Genomic DNA, 25996 nt, shown 5'->3' on the forward strand with positions numbered 1-25996 from the left:
GAGAATTCTAATTTTTTTTTTTAACAGGTTGTGATAATGCATCCTTCACGGGATCAGGTGGTCTCATAAAACCGTATTTTACACTAAAAGCAGACACACAACACAGTCAGGGAATCAAATCTTTAGGTCTAGTTCCTATATCACAATGCAAAACTCTAATTTTTTTCTCTACCAACTTTTTATTAGCTGTTAAACCCAGTGATTAGGATTTCTGCTTTTCTTTTAAAATGCAAAACTAAAGCTACTAGGCACATTGCCAATATTTAAAAATATGTAATCCTCTACTTTTGTTTCTCTTATCACTTATAATTAATCTATTGTAAAATGCAATATAAAGAAAATATCTGAAATGTACTATATTAACTTTTTATTTTTAATTTTACCTTAAATCTAAATATCCTAATATTTGTTTTCAGAGTAAAATGTAAATAGCCTCTAACAATGCAAGATCTGAAAAATTCAATTTTAAGCTTTTCTGACATTCTTAATAACTGCTAACCCTTTTATTAATGATATTTCCATTTGAGCTATAATCAAATTTCCACAATTACACTTTAGAGGGCCCTCTCTAAAGTGGTCCAAACAGCTCCAAAAGCTGCCTGCTTTCCATTTGTTTCCATTTGTTTTCATATACAATTTGAGATACAATTTCTTTTGATTACCAACATGATGAATGTTAACTAATACGTTTTCTACCATCACAACACAAAATGCCAAGTGGCCTCCACTGTTACCAGAGAAAGGAATGCTGACCTGGACATCACCTAGTTCAGCACTTAGCTCAACGAACCAGTCACACTGAGAGCAGACTATGACCTGTAATGAGGGCCTTACTATTTAATCAAATAGCTTCAGCTGGGGCTTTAAAAGAAAAGCTTAGCTTTGGCTAGCTAGAAAACAGAGCATATAAAATTCTATCCTGTAAACCCAAGGTTTGAAAGAATAGTATGTATCTGAAAATACTTTAAGATTTAACATTTTAATTTTAATCCACTATTGACTTTGGAAAAAGATGTCAGGTTCACAATTCCATAGTCTGGATCCACAGGGGGAGCGTGACCTGGAGGGCAGGAGGGGAAAGCATTGCCAGCCTTCCACTCCAGTGTTAGGACTCTGAGTAAAAGCCCTAAACCCAAGAAAATCCAAAAGAGAGGACCTCTGGCCACCTATCCCTGCTAAAATGAGCAACACAGCACTCTATACACACAGATGCACAGTTCTTATGCCAATAGGCCTCATACACCCTAAACAGACAGGTACAAACAAACCAAAATGTAAGGTGAGCAAACAACTTTTCAATTTTGCAATGTGTTTTTCTTATTCAATAATACTGGGTCCTTGGAAATGATGGGGGGCAGGGTGGAAAAACCTAGGAGAGCAGGAATTTAATGACATTCGGCCACATGACAGCTGGTAGAGGCTGAGGCTTCTCTGTGGTGCTCAGGGGAGAGTAACACACCCACACCCTGACTCGATGGGACTCCCCTGTTGCCTGGTTTCTTCTCAAGACGCAGCTCTCATTCTACCCTTCACAGAAAACCCTCTTGGGATCTTGCCAACTGCACCAAACCCTGAGTTGGATCTCACTGTATGGGCTCACCCAGCACAACTGAAGAGCTGGAGAGTTCCTGTTCCTCATTAGGGGTCTGAACTTAGGAAACTGGGTCTCCAAAGAATGAGGGTCCCCAAGTTTTGTTTAGCTGTTTAACAGGTGGAAGGATTTGGGAAGTCAGGCATTTGGTATGAGGTGGAAGAAACAAACCATTGGCTAATTTTTACTTTCCAACATATCTTGGTGTTCTTGACTTATATTTGGGCTACATATCTTTAAAAAGGCAGATAAAATTTTTACTTAATTCTTACTTAGAAGATACTAGGACTAAGAGGCAATAATTGTATAGAGTTTGGGGACTCAAAATAACTGAAGGCAACATGAACTCAATCTGGAAGGACCCCAAATAAACTTCCAGATCACATATAATAAACGATCACGTACTCATGAGATGCTATTTTCTCAAGCCTACAAAGTCTTCTCAACAGGCAAAATTCTATAGCTAACAAATTGCACTTTCATCTGGGTGGGGAGCCTTTATTTAAAGAGCTATAAGCCATCCCTCCCTCCCTTTCTTTCTTAACAATGCTTGAAATATTGTTATTGTTTAATAAATGTCAAATAATAATGCTGTAATAAAAACAGGCACTAGTGGGTTAACAATGCAGTTTTTTAGCAGCAGTTATATAAAGTCTTCTGGGTAGAACTATCTCCTAGCATGCATATAGCGGAAACAGAACAAAATCACAGTCCATAGAAGTAGCCCTTGGTTATAAGAATTGCAAATTTGAAGATTATTCTCTTTGTCCTTTCAAAAGATCCACAGGTATTGGAATGAAAATGTTAAATCCGAATCTCCAAAGGATATATCAATGTGTGAATGAGACCAAGTAATCTTAACACAGGTCAAACTTTTTATTTGAATATCTCAATTAGATTTCAGGGTCAAGAAAAGCATTGTTATTACTACTGTTATTAAAGAAAGGCATGGCATTTACTCTCTCCTGACTTCGTAAAACAACTGTTTAATTACGTAACAGAAATATGTTCATCATGAGCCATATACAATGCATCAAGTCATAGATTTTTCCTTAAATAACTATTTTCTTAAATATCTATATAATATATTCTACTTATGCTGACACCCCCGAGGCTTTGTGAGTTATTTCCAATCCCTCATGATGCTACTCTGGAATGTTCATCAAAATTGGTCTTAGGATTAAAAACATGAGGGTTGGTTGGTTCATTTATTCTTTTATCTGCTCAGTCACTCCCACAACAGAAGGAAGACAGGAGGAACTGGGATAAGTTGAGGAAAGCAGAAATATATTAGGAAGCAAAATAATCTACTGGAATTAGAGGAGAAAGGGAAGGAATCCACCCTTCCCAGTGGTGGGCACAGCAACCTATCCACTGGGAAGGACGAGGGAGAGAAATGGGGAGTCCAAGGCTGGGAACTAAAGCAAACTATGACATCTGTCTTCGAAGATAACTTTAATTTCAAGTTCTTGAAGGGGTGGTACTCCCTTTATCACCCATTTTTCCTGCAGAAAACCTAATATTTAGAAGATGGATAACTGGAAATAGCCAACATGGGAGTCCCCAGTGTAGCCAGGACAGGGCACCAGGCTTGGCAATCTACCAGGTTTTTCTGACAAAGGATACTAACAATCAACCTAAGACTTAATGAGAAAATTGAAGGGAACATCAAACATACCCTCCCAGAAACAATCCTTCCCTATTTGGAGAAATACTTACTTCATGGGCCTTCTTATATCACTTTCCTCAATCTATTAGAATCGCTTAGAGTCACAGACTTTGCTGTTGAGTAGCATGCAGGCAGCTTTCTGTGCAGAAATATAAGTGGGCATGCATGCATGTGAAGCTTCTATTTTTAGGTGTTTATAATTTTTTACAAAGAATTGCCCTTTGGGATGAATTTTATATGTTCCTTCTCAGCTGAGGGGTGACTTGGGTGGTACAAAGTTTGGTGAAATTCCCTTTGAGTCGTCCATGCATAAAAATACATTCCAGTACCCCTACCTCTTCCCTGCTGTGATCAAATTTAAGAGAGTGCTTTTAATACCAAGAGAAGTCAAGAACAGTTTAATTTAAAAAAATTCAAAACTGTCACATATCTCAATGAGGACTGTGACACATTCTAAAAAACTAGGTTAAGACCAAAATTTAAGTCTGTGGTGAGAGAGCGTGTTACATTACTTTACATGATACGCTTTTTTCCACTACACTTTAAAAGCAAGATCCAAATACCAGATACACACTAGAAGGAATGTGTCTGGCTCCCTTAACTGAAAGAATTGCAAATGTATTTATTTTAGGGACAAGTGAAGAAAAAAAATTATCCATACTGATTTGCCCTTTAAGTGTCAGAGTGCTAAAAATGAAGAGCAGCAGAAGCAGCAGTGGGAGGAGGGGGAGAGTCAAGCCTTTTGTCTGTTTTCCATCACTATCAGTAACTTGAAGAGGGGAATGCTTAGGCACTGCCACTGGAAGAGGGAAATCCCAAAATGGGGCCAATAGGCCATGCTGCCAAACTTCCTTGGATGCAGTGCTGCAAGGCAGAAAGAATGTCACATGGACATCAGAGCTGTGCCACTGTGTACAGACTAGGAAGGGGGCAGTCAAGGATGGGCAGGAACGAAGTGGAGGGGAGAGAATACTAAATACTCCCCCAAGAAACTTATTTACTGGGGGAGTAACTTATTTACACACTCATAAAGGTCACAAGTAACACAAGGCAACCGAAGTGTCAAGGAAACAGTACAGGCAGTATACGCTACAGCTGTTCTGAGGGTATAACCATTCTATTGTGGGTGGATAGTTTGGGGGAAGGGGTAGTCTGGGGGGATTCCAAGGAAGAGAGGAGATGGGATTTTAAAAAAGCCCACAGAGTGAAGGACTGTAAGAGTCAGAGGGCGTTTGAGAGGATCTAGGTGAGCTGAGGTCCAGGCTCAATCGAGTCTGGCATATTCAGGGGACTCAGGTTGTAGTAGAGGGTTGGAAGAGTGGGGTAGTGCTGAGAAGGGAGGGGCTGGGATACGGAGAGTCTGCCAAGAAGAGACAGCACACCTAGAGTCTATCCTGCAGGTGATGAAAAGTCACTGACCTTTCTAAATGAGAGGGTGAAGTTATAAAGGTACCATCTTGGGAAGGTGGATCCAATGTAAAAATAAATCAGACGGATGGAAGTGGAACTCCATGGCAGGGAGGTCAGTGAAGCAGCACCCAGCTATAAAGATGAAACAAGCTGATGAAGAGAATGATCCAGCAAGAATGGAGGCACTGGAAAGAAAGGATAGAATGATGTGGTAACTGAGAGGACATGGAGGTAAAGAAGATGAAGGACTGAGAGAATAACAGGATGGCTTAGGCCTTGGGGATTTAAAGAATAAACATGCTCAAGTAATGACAGGAAGTTCAAGTGGAAATAACATCTCCTCACCACGATCTAAAGCATGGAGTTGGAGCTCAGCATGATGGCAGGGCTACAGCTGCAGTGTCGAAATCCCCTGCAAGATGTGTTGGGGAGTGTAGAGGCAAAGGGAAGGAAGGACAACAGAGGCTTGGTGAACAGTCCATACCTGGGGGTGACAGGGAAGGAAGACGGAGCAGTAGGAGAATGGACCGTGGAGAGAACTGGTGTAACACAGCATCACAAGGCTGGGTAGACCAGAGTTTCATGACAGAGAAGACAGTCAAAAAGAAGGAAGACTGATAAACGGCCACGGAATGTGCTCCGTAGCAAGCTGGAGAAAGAATCTGAGCACAGTGCGTGAGGCAGAAGCCAGGTAGAAATTGGTAAAGAAGAAAGTGGGCAGTGAAGAAGAAATGGAGGTGGCAGGATGAGGTCAATTCAGTATCCTTTAGAGTACCTGTGAGATACCAGGCACCTTGGGACATGACAAAGAGACTGAGTCAGGCAGACCTATCTAGCTCATAAGAGCTGCTTTAAAGGGACACATCTGGCAATAGTAAAATACAAAAGGGAAGGATTACGTCTGTCTGGAGATGACTAGGAAAAGTTTTAGATGAGATTATGGAATTTCAGTAGGGTCTTCAAGAATGGAAAGGGCTTAGGCAATTAGAGATGGGATAGAAAGGCATTCTAGACAGAGAGTAAATGAAGGAAAGGTAGCAATAGAAGAGAGAAGAAAAGGCTAGAGCTGGAGGCAGTGACATCTCTAACAGATTTTTTTTTTTTTTTAAAGATTCACATGGAGATTTACATACAAATTACAGAGCCAAAACACTTTCATCAAGGACACATTCTGCAAGCAGACCATGACATTCCCATCAAGTAGAAGAACTAGTAAAAATGTGCTTAAAAGTTAGGATGTCAGGGAAGGTGGTGTCAAAAGGGCGAGTTTTCAATTCTTTTAGAGAAAGACAAAGAAGGGCAGGCAGAAAGGAGGGCATGGTCCTTGCAGACCTGGTGTGGTTAAGGAACAACACTTCGATTTCTTAGCTAAAGGGTGTCCACAGTGAAGAACATTACAAAATAAGGCTGGTGACATGGGGAGGAGTGGAAGGAAATGGATTGCTGGGTAGGAAACCTCACCAGCCGGGTCAGTGCTCTGACAGCAAGAGGAATTCTAGTGAGTAAGCCCATGCATGAGAAAAAAGCAGTACAGGAGAAGAAGGTTCTCCTAAAGGAGCTGGACACAGAACAGCAGAGACAGCATACGAACTGGGGGGAGGCCCCACTGCCTGGCCCTGCAGTGGTACCTGAGCAGGTGTAGGGGACCCCATGATGGGAGATGTTCAACACTGGCAAGGGATGCTCCAGGCTCCTCTCTGCCCCCTAGGCTGTAATTTCCACCACAGCATATCATTTTACATATAAACATATCTAAGGCAGGAATATATTTATGTATTTACTGATGGGCTTCACCTCACACTTATACTGAGTGTCCAGTACTTCTAGCCCAAGTTCTTTCTTGTTCTCCGAAACAGACGTGCAGTAAAATGAATGGTTAATGGAAAATGGAATAAGAGTTTATGGATGTTGGACAGCAATGATTACTTATTCTGCACGAGCTCATGATTTCACAAGTTTAATTTAAAATCATATACCATGTATATGCTGACATATACATAAAATATATATATATACTTGACATAAATATCTACACTTGATCTTAGCCAAAAGGCTGAGAAATGATTATAAAATATATCTGAAAAAATACACAATTGGAAATAGTTGCTTCCAAGGAGGGGAGTTGGATAGGTGGCCAAAGAGTTATGAAGGAGATTGACTTCTGCATATAATATTTACATTTTCTATCATGTGCATATATTGCTTGTCAAGAAATAACATTCAAAAAAATGCAATGATATTTTATTTATATATATTGTATCCCCTGAGAAATTGCTGTAATAAAGTTTGCTTTTCCCCCTAGATGCCTGGGCACCACAATTCCTAATGGTGATGCCATTTCCGCAGGTTTTGTGGCACTAAATAGAAAACTGATTGAAAACTTAAAGACGACAGAGATGAAATCCCACATGCAAACTCTACGCAAAGACCAAAATGTAAACTGGGAAACAATTCATAATGCCCCCTACATTATCAGCCTTCGGCACAAGTTTGGCACAAACCCTTCTGATTTAGTATCTCAGTAACCTTGTGAGAAAAGAGACAGAGAAACCAACGCATTATTGAAGTCATGGGGCAAGCCATTGGGTGTGAGGTGTAACATGAGCATCTGGAAAGCCTGGAAGCTTTCTCTATTCATGAAATTGTAAGTTGGCCCCTTCTCGGTCTTTTTAATTGCTCTCTCCCCACCCGCTTTCCTCTTTTATTTTTAAGTAATTCCCAAAGCTCAGATATTTGTCCCTACTCCTCTTCTACAGTTCCTTGTGAAAGTATTTTTCTTTCTTTAGGGGTACTCCTACGACTCTGTGTGTGACTGAATTGGATTTCGAGTCTCTTTACCAGTTGGTAGCTGTGTGATCTTAGGTTTCTTTAGTCTTCAGTTTTTCTATAAAATATACAATCAGTAATCTTAGCCATCTGAAGCCAGAGACTACATCTGATGATCCTCTTAGATTCCTTCTAAGACTCTACACTAAGTATCAACTGGATATGGTCAATTTGTTATTAGTTTTCTTATCCAAACAAGATTTTCCTCCTACTTTTCACCAATAGCAATATTGTTAGCTCATCATCATACATCAATTTTTGGTTCTTTTGTTATTTATTCATTTTCCTGTTTTTAAATTATTAGTTTTCTTGAGACAGGATCTTGCTCTATCACCCAGGCTGGAGTAGAGTGCTGTGATCACAGTTCACTGTAGTCTCGATCTCCTGAGCTCAGGTGATCCTCCCACCTCAGCCTCCTGAGTAGCTGGGACTACAGGCGCGTACCACCACACTCGGCTAACTTTTGTGATTTTCTTTTGCTGAGATGGGGTTTCGCCATGTTGCCCAGGCTGGTCTCAAACTTCTGGGCTCAAGTGATCTGCCATTCTTGGCCTCCCAAAGTACTAGGATGTGGCATAAGCCACAGCACCCGGCTGATTCTTTACTTTCAAGAAGTCACTGAGGTTGTTAGTTCTTGTTTTAAAATACCTCTTTCAGGCCGGGCGCGGTGGCTCACGCCTGTAATCCCAGCACTTTGGGAGGCCAAGGCGGGCGGATCACGAGGTCAGGAGATCAAGACCATCCTGGCTAACACGGTGAAACCCTGTCTCTACTAAAAATACAAAAAATTAGCCGGGCGCGGTGGCGGGCGCCTGTAGTCCCAGCTACTCAGGAGGCTGAGGCAGGAGAATGGCGTGAACCAGGGAGGCAGAGCTTGCAGTGAGGCGAGATCACGCCACTGCACTCCAGCCTGGGTGACAGAGCGAGACCCCCTCTCAAAAAAATAAATAAATAAAAAATAAAAATAAAAATAAAAAATAAAATACCTCTTTCACTTTTAACCCTTCCTCAGTTTTCCATATCCTTACCACAGGCTAAGTTATCACTTCAAGCATACACTACTATTACTACAACTTTCAAACAGTCCATCTGCCTCACGTGCCTCCTTTTTGTGTTCATCAACATGAATTCTAGTGAATGAATAGCCTGCAAAACGCCAACCTTTCCTAGGAGTTCAACCAGCATTCTTCCTTCTCCCTCTCCTCCAACTACCAATGCTAATTTTACTTCTAAAATATTTATCATATCCCCTGCCTCCTCACAAGGTACTACCTGTGGTGTTGCAGGAAAGAGTACCCACTGAAACTTCTGCTTAAACCGCTCTTTACCTATTCTGGCCTCAAAGTGAAGGACAGATGGTGACATTTGCAAGGTTGTTTTCAAACACAATCTAATATGAACCAGTATAACAGCCGAAGAGCACAACTGCACATATTCCTAATGTCCATTCCCAAGCTATGTTATACAATTATAAAATCATGCTCTGAATTGATTTTATTTTCTTCTTTTGGATAAGGGCACTATCTCCAGCAGCGATAAGTTTCCATAGGAACTAAATTCATTTCAAAAGGTTTGAACATAGAGGCTTTAAAAAAAGTGCTCAAACAACATACGAATTTTGTACACAGTGCCTTGCATTCTTGAAATCAGAGCACTGTAAATGTTAACCTTTTAATCTCCTGGAAGTCCCTGGAAATGGGAAAATGGTCTCTCTGTATTTGGGAAATGGACATGTTTAAGGTAACTGGTAAGGAAAATAACTTAGAAGGTGAGTTGCTAATTCGTAATATCTCACCTCTAGCATTAAACACAACTAATCACACACGATAACACTATTTACTAATTTTTAGAAAATAAGTGCATCATGCATTCAAGTTGTTGTAATATTTTCCTACTTAATACTCCATAAATTAAATATAAAAACTAGAAGAAAATATACCTTCAAGGTATTTTATAGCTAATAAATGTGAGAAGTTTATACGGGTGTATAAGCACACTGAACTGCACGTGCCCCTGTGAAACATCCACACGATAACTCTGTAATTTGAAAATTCTAACATGTTTCTTTTTTTGCTCTGATTAAAGTATTCAGTACTGATGCCATAAGAAGGCACTAAATTCCAACATATCCCTTTGTATTACGTAAATGGATTTAAGCATTTTACAGAGGACAGGCAAGATTTAGCAAATTGGCTTAACATTCTAGTCTGCTGCTGAGACTAAAATGAACAAGACCAACTATGAAGTACAGAAAACAACAATCTACCACACAGATTCTCCAAATGATTATGATGAGTCTCATACATGAGTATTTCAGAGGTGGAATCTCAATGATTTCTACGTAAAGGGATAATGATATATTACTGTAGGACCAAATAATGCATTTCTCAATTCATGTCTGCATTGGATTCACCATGCTAAGCTCCATTAGTTTTACATCTCCCTAAGGGTTCCAATTCAGCAGTATTAATACATGCCATTACACACAGCCCAATCTAAGAATGGCTGCCTTATGAAAGCCCCTTAATACTACTCTCCAGTTGAGTGTTTCTGGAGAAAAATCACAAAACTAGGGAAACTAGAATCACTATAAACTCACAGACACTAAATCCTGCCACAATGTTATGGCTCTTCTTTGGTAAACTCACTCTCCCCCTATTACTAGGATTATTCATGCCACCTCCAACCTCCTCAAAAATCTCGCCTGGTTCTTTTCCCTTTCCACCCTTGGCTAATGTGCTGGCCTGTTGTTTCACTGAGATAAAAATAAACCAAAAGATAACTCCCTCATCTTCCCAACATAAGATCTGGATCGGCACCCATCTTCTCCTTTTCTATTGTTACTTTGGAGGAAGAGTGTCTCTCTCATCAAAAGAAAGGCAATCCCTATGCATGGATCCAATTCTTACCTTCCTCCACCCTTGCCTTCTAGTGGGATTTTCTCTCCTGAGATGGTTCTCACCTGCCTTCTGGCATTCTTTAGAACAGTGCCATCCAACAGAACCTTCTGCAGTGATGGAAATGTACTAAATCTACGCTGTCTAACATGGTGGTCACACCACTGGTGGTAACTTAGCACCTGAAATATGACTAGTGCAACAAAGGAAAAGCATGTTAAATTTTACTTAATTTTAATAAATTTAAGCAGTCATAAGTGGCTAGTGGCTACCATGTTTTTGGAAGCACAGCTCTAGCAAATACCCTTTCAATTTCTGCCTCCACTTCCTTACCTTCCATCCATTCTTCTCTATCCAGCCAAAGTGGCTTTCATTCAACTGTTGGATAGAACTGCTCCTGCTAAAATCACAGGCCTCTAAGTGGCCAAATCCAGTGATTTTTAGTAGACATCTTACAGGACCCGATCAGCACAGACTTGTTCCAGTAAATTGTCCCTTTCTTGAAGAGAGTTTCTTGAGCTTCCATAATACTACACTCTCCCGTTTTTCCTCCTGGCTGTCTGGCTCACTGTCTTCTAACTGATCCCTCAATGTTGGAGTTCCTTGGGGTGATGGTCCTGGAGGTCTCTCTGCTATTCTCTCTCTCCTCTCTCCACAGATACCTCAACCATTCTCATGGCTTTAAATACCATCTATGTGCTGGTCGCTATCTAATTTGTATCTCCAGCCCAGCCTTCTTATAGGTGACTGACTACTGCTATTTACGTGGAAGGCATTACGGGTACCACATGTTTAAAACTGAACTAATTACCTCCTCTACCCCCAATTTATTTTTTTTCTCCCCCATCTCAGTAAATAGATCCTCCAAGTTCAGGAAGTTGTCCTTGACACCTTTCCCTTTCCCCCTTTCATTCCCAATATCCATTCTGTCACCTAGTCTTGTCTAAATTCTAATACATCTAGAATTGACCACTTCCTTTTTTCTTCTCCTTTTTTTTTTTTTTTTTGAGATGGAGTCTTGCTGTAGCCCAGGTTGGAGTGCAGTGGTGCAATCTCAGCTCACTGCAACCTCTGCCTCCTGAGTTCAAGCTGATTCTCATGCCTCAGCCTCTCCAGTGGCTGGGATTACAGGTGTCTGCCACCAAGCCCAGCTAATTTTTGTATTTTCAGTAGAAATGGGGTTTTACCGTGTTGGCCAGGCTGGTCTCAAACTCTTGATCTCAAGTGATCTGTCCACCTTGGCCTCCCAAAGTGCTGGCATTACAGGTATGAGTCACCGTGCCTGGCCTGGAATGGATCACTCTGTATTTCCATTGCCATTATCTTAGTCCAAGTCACCATAACCACTTGCCTGGACTATTTCAATAGTCTCCCATGTAGTCCCTCTGTTTCCGTTTTTGGTCTCTAACTCTCTTCTCTACCACAATTCATTATCAAAACAACAACAGCCAGAATGCCCCTTTTTAAACTACAGATTTGGTCTCACAACTTCTAGGTTACAACCCTAACCCTTCAAGATTTCCTACCTCTCTTGGGATATATCCAAAATAGTGATTATGACCTACTAGGTCGTACAAGATGTAACCCCTGCCTCCATCTCTCTCTACAACGCTTTCCCACAATAGGTTTCCCTTCAGAACTCCAAAGGAGCTCAGCAACTTCCTCAGGGTCTTAACACACATTGGCCCTGCTGCCCTTCCCCTAATGCCTACTATTTTAGGCTTTATATCAGCTTTAAGAAGTTGTCTCCAATGCCTCACAGTCAATTCCCATGGGACATGCTCCTCATAGCATTTGACAGCACTTCTCACAATTGCCATTGTCAAGTTATTTGGATGATCAGTTATTTCTCCCATTAGACCAGAAGCTCCAAAAGGGCAGTATTCCCAGTGCCTTTTACATCTGCCAAACACCATCAGCCGCTCAAACCTTTCCCCCTGAGAAGCCACTGGGGTACCTTCTCCACTTCTCATCAGCACTCTATTAGTCAGTGTATATGTGGAGGAACAAGGCAGACCTGTGAGGAAGAGTGGTCAAACTACACATGTTCTTAACATCCCAACTGGAATTGAGAACCAATTCCCCAATAAATACTTAAGTTCTAGAATACAGTCATTACTTATGTTTTAGCCACTTACTGTGATGGTTAAAAACACAGGATCTAGCATCTAAAATATGCATATCCAAAACTGGAATCTACCTCTTACTTGCAATGGAAGCTTGAGCAAGTTTCTTGATCTCTCTAAGACGCAACTTTTTCCTCAGTTCCTACTGTTTAACATTGTTGTGAAGATTAGTAAGATAACGTTTAAGCTCTCCACACAATGTCTGGCACTGAGTAAGCCTGTAATAAATGGTAGCTGTTATTATTATTAATACACATTTATTGTTAATATATTTCTGCAGGTTATTCTGGGAACCTAACCATTAGTTATCATCTTCTTTCCAAAGAAAAATGAGCTGCTATTTTCAAACAGCCAACTTAAAAACCAAGTTTTAGAACATGATACGTCTGAGAGTTGGTAACTGCTCACGAAACTTGAAGGTGACCACAAAGTGTTCAGGTGGTGGAAAAAGAGGAGGGCTGCTGCATGTGTTTTTGATGAAAGGATTAAAAAGCTGTACTCATGTTAAAAACCACACCTCCATCATGGGGTACATAATGAACATAAACCTACATATCTTTTCTTTCCCCAAGTACGTGCTCACAGGGAGCAACAGTCCTCCCTATGAATAAATGGAACTGTATTTGAAGTAATTACACTTGGCATAGATTTGCCCACTGCTGGTGGCAGGGCTGCTACTTGTGACTAAGCAGTGAGGGGAACTCAACAGAATTGATGGCAAACTGCTTTAATTTGCCTTAATAGTAGCAAAATCTTGCCTAAAACAAGTTGGATGTTTCAAGAATAATAAATCCACACAGTTAAAGTTCTATTACTGTTAAACCAGTATTCAAACGGGCCAGAAACTGGTTTCCAGCCTCTTTTCGTGTGTTTCTGTATCCTTAGGGTCACAAATGTTATTTTGTGATGCCAAGCAGATGGTCTTCTGGAGGAGGCCTAGACATGCTGGTGTTATTAAAATGTTGGGTAACATTTCAGTTTAATCATGCTGTGAGGTCTGTCCCTTCCCCTACCCCACACCCACAAAAGCTTTAACCACCAAAGGACATTTAGAAATAATAGGGAGAAATGTGAAAGTACTAATGATGATTTCATTTTCAAATGGTCTTAAATGGACAGGTAATGACAGCATTGCCTGTAATGGCCTTGTAGCCAACTCATAAGCAGGAATGGGGAAGAGGATGAACTAGGAGGATTCTCCTTTCTGTATATGCACCATGGCTGAATGCAAAGAAAACCCAGATAAAATTAAAGGTCTTCCCTGTGCCTGAGTGAGTGGCCTTTGTGAAGGATGAGTGAGAACCTGAAGCCTTACACATCATAAAATCATGGTGTATGTGGATTGATTACCATTCAGAAGTTAATTGCACATTACTAAATGATTATGTGAAAAGTCTATAAAATCTGGAGTTTTGGCAAATCAGATCATACATCATATCATATATCATATCATGGTACTAGAGGTATGTAATGGCTGTGGCTATACAGCAGATCATGAAACTGAAATTTTAGACTTGTTGGCCTAACTTAATCAATGTCAACTGTCAAATAGGAGGATTATGGCCAGCAACTCAAATTTGAGCTAGGACTGAAGACCCGAAAAGAGAAAGACTTAAGTACTGCTCAGGATGATAACTTTAGTTTAAGGTTTGAATAACTGGTTTTGTTATCTAAATTGAATAATGAGATAATTTTTATCACAATCACATACTGTATAATGAAATCAAGGAATGAAAGCTTTTTATCAAAGGATTTCAACGTGATAGCAAATCAATTATAATATTAATTTTTATCAGACGCCATCAAATCCGGCCACTTTTAGATCTCCAATATTGGTTATAAGTGCCAACATTTAGACTGAAAGAACTGTTTAACAGATGGAGCGTTTCCTCCTTCCAGTATTTAGAAGTGAGGCCATCTGACTGAAGTCTTATTTCCCTGCTTATAAACTAAGGTCTTTGCCCAGGAGACTATTTCAAAAATGTACCAAAGGTTAATATGTTTGCATATATTACAAATGCTCAGCAAAATGGAATCTTAATATATTCTCTTATTCATTACAAACGAAACGGCAGGAAAGACTGCACATAAAGGACATTTTACCAGTTGTTCTTACTCTGATTACCTTTCAGGTACCTGCAAATGCCAGTCAGTTTCACTGGCGCTCAGGTTGCCTGAAATGAGGGAGAAGTAACGAGTTCTCCTACTAGGAGCCATACTGGGACAAGAGGTAACAAAATATAGAGTCCTGTTTTGTGATATTTCATTTCACCAAACCTGCTGGTAGGAAAAAAGGTGAAAAGAGAACAGAGAAAAGATATGAAAATTGCACTATACAGTCCTTTACGCTTTTGTCCTTCTTTTTTCCTTCTCTCTCTTCCTCCTTTCTCTCCCCTACCCCAACCAGATCCTTCCTATTTCTGGTTTAGGCACTGTCAATCAAGGGGTGAACACATTTTTATACATGCTTTTAAAGCAGAAGTAGCAAATACAAAGGAAAAATGCCAGCTCTTTCAATGCTTAAGCCAGCGACAGACATCACTAATCAATCTTGACATTCTTTTAGGCTGAGTCTGTCATAGCCTCTGAATCCTTTTCAAGGAAATACTGCAGGGCGCTACCACGATCAATGGAGTTGGTGCCTGAAACAAAATTTATTTGCCTTCCCTTGCACTAAACTTTTCCTTAGTATTCTATCTTTAGCATTGGGTTGGACTTTCTTGGTTCGGCACTTTCTTATGGTCATGTAGTTCAGGCTGGGCATTTTGTCAGATTGAAATTCACGAGAAGCCTGGCTCTCCTCCAATAAGCACCTTGCCATACAAAATCCACAGTGTCTGAAAATAATAGAGACCAGATAATGCCCCTTTCTGGCTCAATCCACATCCTCTAAAAGGGAAGCAAAGCCAGGAAAAATCATCTGGGCTTAGCAGTCTCTTTCTTCACTTTCTGGAGTAAAAGAGTTTGCCTCTATTAATGTTTGAGCCTTGATCTCAGCTATGTCTGTTTTTAAAGTTGATTTGAGGTTTAGATTTAGCATTTACCCTTTCAAAAAGTTTCTGCTTAAAATAAACTTTTATGACAGTCACTAGATTGCCTTCATGAGCATTTTAGGAGTACCTTTGCCATATATTAACATACTGGCTCATTTGGCTTCATAGTTAATTGCATGATCTCTCCAGAAAGCCCTTAATGACACCATCTCACATCCAACCTTCATAATTTGGCTCTCCGCAAATCTGAGAGTAGGGCTTCCCAGGCACCATCTTACTGCCATTGTGGGCCAAATGTGATTCTCCCCAGCTGCTGCTGTGTCTCCTCCTTTACGGCAGGGGCTTGCCTGTACACTCCAAGCAATTCCAGGAACCAGAAGCCTTCCAGGCAACAAGAGGCTATTAGATGCAACCTGCTTGGGCCAGGGCCATATTCTGCTCCCAGTGATAACTAATGCATGCTTCTGCTGGTATTTTTTCATTCTATTGCTTGAGAGGATTGCCTCCCACATTTGCACAAAGGATTTCCCTAGATAAAGAACATCCGAGAACGGCCAAATCTTGCCAGAATTCAATAAATGGAATATAAAAGCCTGAAAAAAAACCTGGAATATCAAAATGGAAGTAGGTTCAACTATGACAAATGTGGCTGCCTGAGAAACAGACGAGAGACACAAAGGGCATCTCTGTCTTCTCTGTCTTTACCTGGGAACTGAAAGAAAGATGGCGATTTCTCTGTCCACGTGCTGGGCCGTAGCCTCCACAGCTGCCAGCTCTAAAGAAAAGGGCAGCACTCATCTGCTTTATGAAGAGTTGAAAAGATTTACGTAATTTTCCTGGGGTCCCAAGCTTTTTTCTTTTTTGGCATTACCCATAATGTATTTGTCCATGGGATAAGCAGAGATGTCCTCCCCCAACAATTATATTTGCTTAAAGGAAAACACAGCTGCCTTTCTTGAATATTAAGATGCAACTGGGACTAGTGAGACTAAAGATTTCAAAGGGAAGGAAAGTTTTTATAGCATAAAAGATACTCCATTATATCAAAGTGCATTGAGATTAAAAAAAAAAATGAGGCAAAGTGATGACTATTCTCCTTAGTGACAAAAGGTCCAATTGAGAAAGAAGCTCCAGGTACCATTTTCCAGAAGAGCCACCTGCCACTACTTGGAGCTATTGTAGATATTCAGGAGTCAGAATTTTACACTCCTGCCACCTCTGGGGTTCATGGGGGAGAGTATGCACACATGTCTCCCTTGAGGCAAAGCCAACAGGTAATTACATGATCACTGACACCTTGGGATAACTGAACATGAAGTCGATTTCTTAATGACTCTCTCTTAAAGAACCAGCATCACTGCTAGCTACTGCACCTGTAGTCCCAACTACTCAGGAGGCTGAGACAGGAGGATCACTGAAGCCCAGGAGATCAAGGCTGCAGTGAGCTATGATCATGCCACTGTACTCCAGCCTGAGTGACAGAGTGAGACCCTGTCTCAAAAAAAAAAAAAAAAAAAAAAAAAAAAAGAAAGAAAGAAAAGAAAAAACAAAAGCTTTGGAGAAATATGTGCTACCCCAAGTAAAAGCAAGCGAGTCACCCGTTTCTCTGGGAGTGTATTATATTGCTATGAGGGCCCACCCCATCCAAACTATGGAAAGTAGCAAGGGATGATGCTGAACCTAATTAGCATTAGTTAGTATTTGCTATGGTTACAATTGCATTGAATAATGCTGCTGCTAGCAGTGCTGTTTTATGTGATGTCTTCTTCATGTGGCAACCTTTTCATAAATCAAAGCAAAAGCCAATACCAGACAGTTTCTTGTACAGCCTGCCTGACAATAAAAGTTAACACCGAACCTTAGCTGTTATCAATCTTCATAAATGTGTCCACAACGTGGCAAGACTGCTCCACATTACAGTGGGGCTGCCACTAATGCACGCAAGGTAGTGACCCACTAGGTTAATGGGACTTGACAATCAGTCCAGTTTTAATTGAGCCAGAAAAAGGAATGGTTCTCTTATCCTTAAAGTACACAGGAATTTTCTCCTCTATGCCTTAGTTCCATCAGTGCTTTGCTCAGAAAATGCCTATATATTAAGTTTAATATAGACTGGTATAACAGACAATAGAAACCTCATGGGGGAAAGTGGGTGGGTAGGCTTTTATAAGAAGAAAACTTGTTATGAAGTATTTAATTGGTGTTCTTGATAGACAGTTACCTGACTTGAAGAAGCTATGTTTTCAAGTTGAAATTTCAAACTAGAAAATATATAAATCCATCTACATGAACAGAAGCAAAAAAACAGTCCTTAAAAATAGCAAAAGTCAACAAATTTTTAAGTAGCAATAACTTTCCTTTGACAAAATTCATACTATATAGAAATCTGAACTGAAGGAATTCCCAACTAATGACAATTCTTAATGTAATAAATACTCCATCATGTTTTGAATTTTGCTATAGTACTAATTACCCTATTGATACTGTCAAGAGAAAAGCCCAGCTTCTATCTGGCATGTACTAGAGATGAACTCTGGCAATTAGCTAATGTCCAACAAAAATCAGCCCTGTATTAACAGCCTGTAATGAAGACCATTAACAGCCAGATAAATCAAACCATTAGGCCAGACACAGAGATGTCAACATAGCCACAGGCACCTAATTTGCTGAATGAATTTATTTCAATATGTATTTCGCAAGCACAGTATATATGCCAGGTGCTTGGGGAGATCGATAAAGAGGATAAAATACAATTCCTGCCCTCAAGAAGGTTTCAGTTCAACTAAGAATGAGATTCATATGCTGTTAACTAGATTATAACCTTGGCAATGAGCTCCTCAAACTCCTGAGTCTGTAATTCTTTCTTAGTTTTTAGACACGGTTTCCTCTAGTGTAAATTCAGAGCTGTATTAGATCTCTTCCAGAGCAAAAACATTCTTATTTGCACCTGTGAGTGAGTAAGCCCAGGCTTTTAAATCCAGAATGTAGTTTAAATGCACACACACGAGAAAACGCACTTTTTTTTTTTTTTTTTGCTTTTTGTTTTTTTTGTTGCCCCTAACCTCTAGTCTTCCATTCCGAACTGCAAGAGTCTAAGTTAAGAAGCATGGACAGTTTATAAGAGTTCAATTTAGTAAATGGAAATATTGATACTAATTGAGCACCTGTTAGAGAGAGGTGTGCTACCATCAAGCTGGCTCAGATATAGCTCGTGCCTTAAATGGCTCACACTTGAGAAGGGAGACAGGGCACAGGCAACACGGATGCCACTTACATTGTCATAAGGGCTGGAGTTACATAAACACACAGGGAACAATTCATTGTGGCTTTTTAGTAGGAAGGGAGGTGTCTAGAAAGACTTTACAGAGAAAGCAGAGGAATTAACACACGAGACAGGTTCTAACAAAAGGCTGAGTTTATTGGGAGGAAGGTGGTGAAGGTGAGGTGTGCTGTGGCTGTGCTGTGGGGACAGCATGAGCCGGGCTAAAGTGTGAATGCGGAAGGCACCCCCTCCCTTTAGTGAATGAACACTGAAATGCACGAGAAAGGATGGCAAAAGATCAGCCCAGGAGGTATCCAAGGTTATTTTCATATTGTGGTTTAATATTTTAAGTTTTGGCTGTTTGTCCCAACTTCTATATTACGATTTATTAGATAATGTCGATTATTTAACTTTGAAGCGGAAACTTATTTCGCTTTTAATAATTTGGATCAGATTGATGGATGAGCATCTTGTGGTTGCAAGGCAAGCTGTTAAAAAAAAAAAGTTATTATTTGCCACTACTTATCACTGCAAATCAGGATCATCATAACACTCAACCAAACATATAACTTTGGCTGTTGGGACTGATATAGGACTGTAGCCATCATCCTTAGCCCCTAATTTTTAAATGTTGTGTTCATAAAAATAAGCTTCATTGTTCTCTTCATAATGAGCAAAGGTTGTAAGTAAGCTTATGAACTAGAGTAATAGTATTAAGATAGCATATTATCAGTTGTGGGTATTAGGATTCCACTAACCGCTAACAAAAAATGTTTGAAAACAACAGGAGGTCCTGGTAGAGAGGGAGGCTCCTCTTGCTACGGCTTCCGCATCCCTTTCTCACTCTCTACAGGAATCTCTCTCTTCATAGAAACAAGGCTGCACCTGTGATTGCTTTTAAATCCAGAATGTACTTTAAACACACATGTAGGCACACACGCGGGAAAATGCACTAGTTTTTTTTCTTTTTTTCTTTTTGCTTTTTTTGCTGCCCCTAACATCTAGTCTTCTTTTCTGAACTGCAGGAGTTAAACGGGCTTTTGGGGACTAATCTAGACACTTAGCCCCACTGTCCTTTTTGCTTCTGGGAAAAAAAAATATAATATGGCTCAAATGCTGAGCAACTGACTGCAGAACATGTTAGGAAGAATCTTGTTTGTTCAGTATAGACTACCAACCTATCATTGCCTAGAATCTCAAGTGAAGAAAAATATTCTAAAACTATGACAAGGTTTTAGGTGAGGACTATATCATGAACTAACAATGGCTGCATTTTATCTGAGCACACCATTGCATATGTATTTCTAACCAAATTATGTAGTTCTCATGTAGCATATTAAAACATAATTACTATTTTGAGTAGTGCTGCTAACTGTTGGTTAATGATTTGACAGAAAGCATTTACCTTTCAACACATGCTTTTAAGAGGCCTGGTATACTCTCAATTGCAATTTTATTGAGTTCAAGGATTATCCTCTAGGGAAATATATATTAGATCGTATGATGAGCATCAATTAAAACAACACAAAATTCACCCAACAGAAAATTCAACTATTGATGACTATAGTAATTATTAATAGTTCACTATTCACTGCTTAGGATATGCTAAAAACATAAATAGATCTCATTTAATTCCAATATAACAGCTCTTATTATCACCATTTCACAGATATAGACTCTAAGACAGTGTGGGCTTTGGGTGGGGTGGAAAATGAGAAGTAACTCGCTAGAATAGGTCTACTGAATGATGTGAAGAGTATCTATAAACATTATATTCAGTAAAAATTTTACACATGTGGATACTTATTATTCCATTGTACCTACATTGACATCATGACGTGGAAAAATGAAGAGAAGTCCTAATAAACTTAAAAAGAAATCAGGAAGACCAAGAACCACAGATGAAAGAAAATAAGCGTATTTTCTGGCAGATGCTATAGCAAAACCTGTAGTATATTAAACATTTGCTCTTAAGTCTACTTCCTAGATACTGTAGCATATAAAGGTAGAATTTTATGACATGAAGTACAAATAGATGTATCATTAGTAAGAATGTATCAGCCCTTCTGAAGAACATGGCCAAAAGCTTAGCACTCAAATCTTTTAAAGATCCCAGCCTAATGCACTTTCTGGAGCAACAATCCTATTTTCTTTGCATCATCAAGTTCTGAGGATGTATTTTTCATTTGTCTTGTCGTCTGTTAGAAAAGGTGAAGATGTGTATACATTTTGGTTTTCAATTCTCCTATTATATCAGCTTCTCAGCGCTTCACTTTCCAAATGTTCAAAAGAGGTATGGATTGACATTTCTGCCAAAGGACAATTTTTTGCTCTGTAGTTTTTCTCAGAGTTAATGGAAAAAGTTCTGCCACTAATCTTTTCAATTCACCTCTAGGGAATTACAAACTAGCAGCAAAAGCTGCAAAGGTTGTGCCAAAATGCAGTATTTTTAAATTATACAAGTCAAAAAAGCCTACAATTTTCACAAAACATGATTTCCTTTTTTTTTTCTTTTTTAAAAAAAAAAGAGTCTTGGGAGGCCAATTTTTGATTCATACTGTGATATAACTTCTAAGGTTAAATAACCTGGGCCCTGACTCTAACTACCAGATCCCTAAAAGAAACTGATCTGTATAGACCTACTCTATGCCCAGAATTTTACCCTCATTTCATTAACCCTTATTAACAACCCATGAGGTATTATACATACATGTCCTATATCAACAAAAAGAAGCTCAAGAAGTTAAGTAGCCTAATGCTACACAGTTGGAAGGAATGGTCACAATTCAAACCCCATCCACGTTACAGAAATAAAAGTACCATTTCCTTAGGGTTTAGGTATGAGTTTGTTTTGCTGCAGCCTTCTTCTGAATTATCTACCTCCCACCCACCCCCACCACACACACACACACACACACACACAAAATCCAATCACTTGAAAGAAACTTTCAGTAGAGGACTACAGACCAATCCTATGAGGCACAATGCAGCTATTTAGAAGAATGAGTTGGATTTAAAAGAAGGCATTGAATTTATGTGTTGACCCAGGGGGATATGTCCATAATAAATATAAGTTAATATACATATGGTATAGTCTTACACTCTGTGAAAACAAAACAAAATATGTTTATTAACATATCTATTCATAGAGATAAATGTGAAAGGCTAAATATCAAACTACAACTTCACATGCTTTACTTTTAAAAGGTTGATCTGGAAAAGAAAAGAGGAGTAAAATTACATTTCCCTTGTTACAAGAAAAAAAATACTTTCTTGATAAATTAAAAGAGAAAAAAATCTAATATAGCAGTTCCACTTTATCCATGGGGGATACATTCTAAGATATCTAGTGGATGCCTGAAACCATGAATAGTACTTAACTGTAGATAAACCATGTTTTTTCCTACACATACCTCTATGATAAAGTTTAATTTATAAATTAGGCACAGTAACAGACTAACAACAAGAATAATAAAATATAACAATATACTAGAATAAAAGTTATGTGAATGCAGTCTTTCAGTATCTTATTATACTCTGCAAAAAGCAAAATTGCAGGTAAGGGGGGCCATCTGTAGTATTTATTAATTTCATATCCTTTTCACTACACTAAGTCTCTAAGGCTATCAAAAGAGAAAAGTTGTTCATAAAATTCAATGGGAAGGAGAGAGAATATTTTAAAAGGTTCATTTAATAATCAAGTGAACTAGCAATAGAAAATTTACCTAGGAAGTGAGCTAATTTTATCTATTTTGAGCACAATCAGAATTACAGACATAAACTAAAAATTAGACATCCAGATAAAACACATCTGAATAAACCACATACATTTGTCTCTCACACACTCTTTGCAATGACACAAAGAACCTGGTACCATGTGAATTCTCAGGACACCATTCAAAGGTATCACAGCTAGGAGTAACGGAAGCTAATCGTATACCATTTCAATTGGTATGAAAAGATGAGGCTCTTTTTTTGCCTAATGCCCTAGGATTTTCCCAGGCAGCATGGCATGAACCCAATCTTTCCTCAACTCTCTCCTCCCCACCTTTTAAATCAGAGCTAGTCTTTCCTATGTCCCATCCTTTCAAGCCCCTGAACTTTGCTATCAATCAATATGGCAAGCTAATATGTGGTTATTTTTGAGTGGACATTAGTGTATTAAGAGTGGTAGTCATTATTTTGATGCAGTAAACTCTAATTACTATATAATAAATGTATACAATATCTATGCACCCAATATTATATTTTATTATTTGATAGAAGACTTCCAGAAACAACGACCAACTCAAAAGGCATAATCCTAGTGGTGACAATTATGGGCACCAGGGATAGGTGAAAGAAAAAATATTCCCAAGCAGGTAGAACTCTTGGTTGAATCTTTATGCCCTATTAACTCTGCCTTTTAAAATATAGCATTTCAAGTCCTTCAAGTCTGACGCCAGCCTTCCTTTGTGGTCTCATATTCCATTAGACCTCCCCCACACTGTTTCAACCATTTCCACTATTCAATTCCCTCTTCATGGCAAGGCCATTCTCTGTCTTCTTACCTGAAGAAAATCTCAAGGTGAGAAGATCCAGCTTATGCCAGTCACCTCTTCATGCAATCCAGATTCCCCTGGGATTCCCCTCCTAGTCCTACTGCGTTTTATGGTTTGTACCTTCATGTTAGCATTTAACATGTTTTGGTCACTTTTTGTATTCCCAATTTATAACAACCATATGGAATATATAAGATACTCAAAATTTTTCATGAACAAATCTTTTAGTAATAATTTCTGCATCAAATTTCGATACTTCTGCAGTTGAGCTAATGATCCCAATGAGTATAAGCCCTCTGAGGGCAGGGACTCAAATGATATGTTTGTATTTTCAGGGCCCATAGAACATGGAACATCCAAGAGACCCTTGATGAATGGATGTGTTAATACTGAGGATAAGTTCTTCAAAACAAAAACGTCACATTAATACCTTTAAAAAAATAAATATATGCCAAATACATGCCATTGAGCTCACTAGGGGAAGAAACCAAACAAATAAGGACAGGGTGTCAGAATTCACTAACAGAAAAGAACTCCCAAGACAGGAGGTGTCAAAATAGGTCTGCTGGCAATATCCAACAACTCAAGTTCAAAGACTTCAAAAACACCCCCAAACCAACACCACAAATGATTTAAGTCATGACAAAGCATTTGGTTCTCGCTTCTTGTCAATTAGCCAGGATGTCTTAAAGATGAATTCTACAGCAGCAATGCTATTTTCTTCATTACACCAGCGTCTTTTGTATTGGAGAAACACTATCAGGAAAAGACAAGAACTGGTTGATTATGAGCAGTATCAAATGAGCTGTAATGGAGGTGTTACTAACGTAAATCAGAGAAGCCTGATGCAGAAAACAGCAGCATCTGGGCATGCAGCTTGCAAAGTAATGAGACTGTGATAATGCACTGGCACCCAGCTTTGATCACTTCATCTTGTTCAAGAGCTCTGCTTGGGAAACAAAGGTGTGAGGCACTGACCTCCTGCCCACAGCTTGCACGAGCACAAAAAATGGTAACACATCAAGGACTGATACCCTTCTCTCTTCTCCTTCTTGCCAACACACCCCTTTTTCACAACTGATGGTTTCATAGTTGGGGGCCCAGCATAAAGCAGGCTGAGCAAGCTTCTACCATATGAAGCGTCTGTCTGAACATGTCTACTATAATTGGCAATTCATTTTTCATCCTGAAAGCAGGAACAGGTGTATACTACCTTCAACACTCCAATCATAAACCATGCTGAATGCATCTCTCACATAGTCAGGTTTGTTGAGATCTACGCCAGTGGCCAGCCGGTGGACTTCAGAGTCTGCATAGATGGCTCTGCGTCACAAATGAATAGGCACTTGTGTAATCTCAGATGCTCAAGAGAACAAGAGGAGCAAATGGCAGTGCATAAAAAATTAAAAATCTCACCACACAGCAGCAGCCCCTTGGTCTTTCTTGTGTAAATAATGTAATTGGCAAATAGCTTACTTCTTTGTAATTGCAATATCCCTATAATGCATGTTTAACATACTAAAAAAGGAGGTTTTCTTTTCCTTGAAAAGGATTATAAAGCCAGATGTATCACTGCACAGTGTTTCTTGCCAGCTTCATCCAGAAACACTAGCTGAGGTGACTTGTGAAACGGAGCCAAGAGCAAGAACTCTCCTTAATGAGCACATTTATCAATTTTCCAGGGATTCAGCTGATTACCAGCATTTAGACATACACAATCACAAAAGGAACACAGCAATTTAACTATTGGCCACTGAATGGGAAAGCACATGAAATAACTTAAGGCAGGCATGTGAGCAAGTTGGGGATGCTTGGCGACACTTTAACATATGAACATGTGTGCTTTCATTTCAACATGTAAGGAAGGGCCAAGACGCAAGCTTTTACAAGTTTTCAAGCATTCTGCCAGGACTCAATAAATAGTATGAACAAATTACTGCATATGATTATTATATTAAAAGTACCAGTGCTACTGTACAAATGCTTCATTCACAAATACTGCCTTTGAAATCCCTTTATCAAAAGTAATTTTCAAATCTTATCCAAGGCTACCTACAAGATCTTAGGTTGAAGAAGAAAAGAGTACAACAGGCAAATGTAACTTAATGGGGGGAAAAAGATGACTCTTTAAGAAAATAAATAAATGAAATATAAGCAAGATTTATCCCTATTTCTATAGTAATAAAATATCCTGAATGAACAGCCCTGACTTCGAGATAAAGGATTCAAATTCAATGAAAAAAATATGATTATGGATAGGATTGGGAATCATATATTTAAGACTGTGATTAAATTGAAGCAGCATTTTATCTAGGACAAATTACAGTTAGGAACTGGGAATTCCCAATATTTGGCGTATAGTTTTTCTTAATTTAGGGTGTTTTAGGTATAATTAACATACAGGTTGAGTATCCTTTATTTGAAATGCTTGGGAATGGAAGTGTTTTTGAATCTGGGTTCTGGAATTTGGAATATTTGCATATACATAAAGACATATCTTAGGGATGGGACCCAGACCAAAATGTGGAATCCATTTACGTTTTATGTATGCTATACATAGCCTGAAGGTAATTTTCTTCCTGAGGGACAGTGAATAGACTGCATGTTGTGCACCTGCCTTTGACTGTGACCTGTCACATGAGGTCAGGTGTGGAATTTTCAACTTGTGGCATCATGTTGGC

General features: G+C 39.2%; 1 protein-coding gene and 1 pseudogene across 5 annotated transcripts in view; both read right to left on the reverse strand.

The window, feature by feature from the left end:
• CHCHD3 (coiled-coil-helix-coiled-coil-helix domain containing 3) overlaps positions 1-25996 on the reverse strand; it is a 294734-nt gene that overhangs the window by 15869 nt on the left and 252869 nt on the right. The window contains exons 8-9 of one of the 5 annotated variants that reach the window (XR_003118585.1): positions 14645-14796; positions 12601-12737 (exon numbers count right to left, since the gene is read on the reverse strand). The exons of the other annotated variants lie outside the window; for them this stretch is intronic. The gene's annotated coding sequence lies outside the window, so the exon portion shown is untranslated. The remainder of the gene's footprint in view (positions 1-12600; positions 12738-14644; positions 14797-25996) is intronic. 5 annotated transcript variants of the gene reach the window in all.
• On the reverse strand, positions 6604-6735 carry LOC112622009 (annotated as a pseudogene).

This window comes from Theropithecus gelada, chromosome 3 (genome assembly GCF_003255815.1).
Source record: "Theropithecus gelada isolate Dixy chromosome 3, Tgel_1.0, whole genome shotgun sequence".
NCBI classification, from domain to species: domain Eukaryota; kingdom Metazoa; phylum Chordata; class Mammalia; order Primates; family Cercopithecidae; genus Theropithecus; species Theropithecus gelada.